Raw genomic sequence first — 4,382 nt, 5'->3', positions numbered from 1 at the left:
CGTTAGTCCTCAGTTTCAATCCTTTTGGTCATTTGATGACAAAGGGGGAGAAATCTGAGTTAGTCTTCAAGCGGGTCTATATTAAGGGCATTTTTTAAGTTACTACTCTCGTTCTTCTGAGACTTTTATTTGGATCGAGTTGTAATCTTAAACCCGATGGTGCACTGATACTTTTGTTGCATTATGCTCTGCATGCTTATTTCCTCGTTAATGACATAGCACGCATGTTGAATCTCATCAGGCACCATATTTCATCATGCATTTCAAATTCTTCATATTATATATCAAATGCGTGTATGAATTACAAGATATAGGGGGAGATCTCCATGATTCAACTCTTCAAATGTGCAATGCCTAAAAAGCAAATTCCTCACTATGCACATCTTCAGGGGGAGTTCTTCTATATCTTGTAATCAAATTCCTCAATATCAGTGTATACACTTCATATATTTATCCCCGTTGAAAACTTAACCTATGTTGTCATCAATCACCAAAAAGGGGGAGATTGTAAGTGCATCTAGTGCCCCTTAGTGATTTTGGTGTATTGAAGACTTATATGTTAAGGGACTAATGCGTTTGTGAGTGTACACAGGTCTATAAGTCTATGAGGAGTTTGATATTTATAGAGAAAGTCAACCCCTAAAAATGAAGTTCTTCAACTGAAAATTTGATATTCTGAAGACTTTCTGAAGACTTTGAAAGTGAAGAAATTGTTGTGACCTTGAAGACTTGGTATTCATTTGTGGAACATGAAGCGTGAAGACTTTTGTTTTCGTAGTTTCATTTTCTCCTTCTTGAGTCATAGGAAACACCGTACTGTTAAAGGGGGTCGAGGAAATACTAAGGAAAATTTTCCATGTGATGCTCAACTCAAAATCCTACACCTACAAATCCCTTCGAGTGAAGCCTTTGGAAATCTCATACAGTTCAGTCACTTTCTTCAGTGACAGAGACGAAGTTCTTCTGGTCGCTGATGAATTTGTTCTAACTGAGGAGTTAGGAATTCGCCAGTGCGAATTACCTACACAGTGAGGAACATGATAGCCCTGAGGAATTTGAAAGTCAAATTTCCGATCGTTGTTGTGCTGCGCGCCAGCTGTCCCAAAATATCTTATCCACCTAACGGTCATATCATTGAAGGGCATTTATGTCTTATCATGTCGGGCTGCTCCCTAGGCTATAAATAGCTGCCCCCTACAACCACTAGCTGGTTGGCTGCTTCGAGAGAACTTGACACTTGTCATTTGAGAGCAACCCATCCTCCGAGGACTTTGAGCGAAAATCATCAAGTGAGGAAAATCCCAAACCCAAACACCTACAAACCCCAAAGTGATTGAGCATCACTGAAGAAATTGATCCTGCGTGGATCCGACGCTTGTTACCTTTGAAGACTATGCTTCTTCCAGACGGTTAGGCGTCAAGGTCTAGAGCATCCAAGAGGAATTGTGGATCGCCGAGTGACCAAGTCTGTGAAGGTTTGGAAGTCGCCTGAAGACTTACCACGAGTGATTGGACGAGGTCTGCGTGACCTTAGTTCAAGGAGAATACGGTGAGGACTGGGTGTCCTGAGCTGTGTGCTCAGCGATTGGGTGTCTGGGACTGTGTGTCCTCGAGTTTAAATACTCAGCCGCTCCAACCAGACGTACAACTGAGACAACAGTTGGAACTGGTCTACCAAATCATTGTCTTCACCAACCTAACTGGTTCTATTTCCTCAACCCCTTCATTTCCTCATTACTGTGTTGAGTGTTTGTTCATATCTGTGTTTGAAGACTTTGACTGAAGACTTTCTCAATTTCCTGAGTTCAATTTCTTCAGTCTGTTTGTCTTCATCTTGTGTTATCCTGTGATTACGCTTTCTGTACTCTGTGCTAGTCTTCATTTCATTATGATGACCATGCGTGTATTCTGTTATGCTTACTTCTGAGTACTTATTCCGCTGCTAATAGTTCTTCGCTATGGAATTTCCTCACCGACAAATTCCTCAGTGAAGAATTCATAAAAATCGCCTATTCACCCCCCTCTAGTCGACATAACGCACTTTCAAGGATCACTTATGCGGAGCTTGTGAAGCTGGAAAGATGACAAAGGCCAAGCATCCAGCAAAGACTGTCATGACTACCACTCGACCATTTGAATTGCTTCATATGGATCTATTTGGACCTAACCACTATTCTGCAATTCTGAATGATGCATCTCAATATGGATTTGTTATTGTTGATGATTATTCTCGATACACATGGGTGCACATTGTCACTTACAAACATGAAGTGCAGGAAGTCTTCAAACGATTTTCCTCGAGGGCTTCAACCAACTTTGGTGTGAAGATCAAGCACATCAGAACTGACAATGGGACCGAGTTCAAGAATTCCGGTCTTGATGGCTATCTTGATGAACTTGGTATTACTCAAGAGTTATCTGCTCCTTATACTCCTCAGCAGAATGGCGTCGTGGAGCGCAAGAACAAAACCCTCACTGAAATGGCTTGCACTATGGTTGATGAATACAAGACGCCTCGTCGCTTCTGGATTGAGGCAATTGATACTGCGTGCCACGTCATTAATAGGGTATATCTTCACAAATTCTTCAAGAAAACTTCTTATGATCTCCTCACTGAAAAAAAGCCTAATGTGAGTTATTTCAAAGTCTTCGGTGCTAAATGTTGGATTAGAGATCCTCATCACACTTCTAAATTCTCACCGAAAGCACATGAAGGTTTTATGCTTGGTTATGGAAAGGACTCGCACACCTACAACAGCGTTCTTCACAAAGTTGTTGAAACTGTAGATGTGCGGTTTGATGAAACTAATGGCTCGCAAAGAGAGCACCTACCTTCTGTGATAGATGAACCAGCACCTGAGGATTCTATCAAGTTCAAGGCTACTGAGGATGTCATTCCTACCAAAGAATCTGCTGAAGAATTCATTCCAGATCGTGATGATCACCGGGCTGGCGCACCTGAAGAAAATGGTACTGAAGAAAATGCTCATGAAGGGAATGCTGATCAAATTCCTCAAAGACAACCCACTCATCCTCGCATTGCTAACGAAGTGCAAATTGAGAATATCATTGATGACATTGAAGTGCCAGGTCCTCTCACTCGCTCAAAATCTTCACATTTATCTAACTTTTGTGGGGACTTTGCTTTTGTCTCTATCTCAGAGCCCACTAAGGTAGATGAAGCATTTCTGGAGCCTGAGTGGATTCAGGCTATGCAAGAAGAATTACATCAATTCGAGCTCAACAACATTTGGGAACTGGTCAAACGTCCAGATCCTCGCAGCACAACATCATTGGCACAAAGTGGATCTACCGCAACAAGCAAGATGAAAATGGCCTTGTGGTGAGGAATAAGGCACGTCTTGTAGCTCAAGGCTACACACAGGTTGAAGGAATTAATTTCGATGAAACTTTTGCACATGTTGCTAGACTTGAGGCTATTCACATATTACTTGCATACGCTAACCATCATAATATTATCTTACAACAAATGGATGTGAAAAGTGCATTCCTCATTGGAAAGCTTGAGGAAGAAGTATATGTTGCTCAACCCCTAGGTTTTGAAGATCCAAAGAATCCCGACAAAGTCTTCAGACTCAACAAGGCCCTGTATGGCCTCAAGCAAGCCCCTCGGGTGTGGTATGATACTTTGAAGGAATTCTTCATGAAGAAAGGCTTCAAACTCGGTTCCCTCGATCCAACTCTTTTCACTAAATCTTATGATGGTGAATTGTTTGTGTGTCAAATATATGTTGATGATATTATCTTTGGCTGTACTGACCAACGTTATAGTGATGAATTTGCCTATATGATGAGTGAAGAATATCAAATGTCTATGATGGGAGAATTGAAATACTTTTTAGGTCTTCAAATTCGTCAATAGTGCATTGGTATATTCATATCTCAAGAGAAATACCTCAAAGAAGTATTGAGGAAATTTGGCATGCAAGATTGCAAAGGGGTCAAAATTCCAATGCCCACAAATGGCCATCTATGCACTGATGAAAATGGTCAAGACTTCGATCAAAAGGTATACCGCTCCATGATTGGCTCTTTATTGTACCTATGTGCATGTAGGCCAAATATTATGCTTAGTGTTTGCATGTGTGCCCGATTTCAAGCTACACCAAAGGAATCACACCATAAGGTTGTGAAGCATATTCTTCGATATCTAGCTCACACACCAACACTTGGATTATGGTATCCCAAGGGCTCTCACTACAAAAAAAAGACACATCCGTGACATTTTGAGCCAAACGAAAAAACTTTATGTCATACATATGACACTTCTATGACGATAATTCTTTGCTACTGGATGGCTGTTAACTGAACCGGATGGAGCGATTCCTTCGCTACTGCTGCTAACTGAAGCTGATTGATTA

This window comes from Triticum aestivum, chromosome 1B, assembly GCF_018294505.1.
Source record: "Triticum aestivum cultivar Chinese Spring chromosome 1B, IWGSC CS RefSeq v2.1, whole genome shotgun sequence".
In the NCBI taxonomy this organism is placed as follows: domain Eukaryota; kingdom Viridiplantae; phylum Streptophyta; class Magnoliopsida; order Poales; family Poaceae; genus Triticum; species Triticum aestivum.
This window is presented reverse-complemented; position numbering follows the sequence as displayed.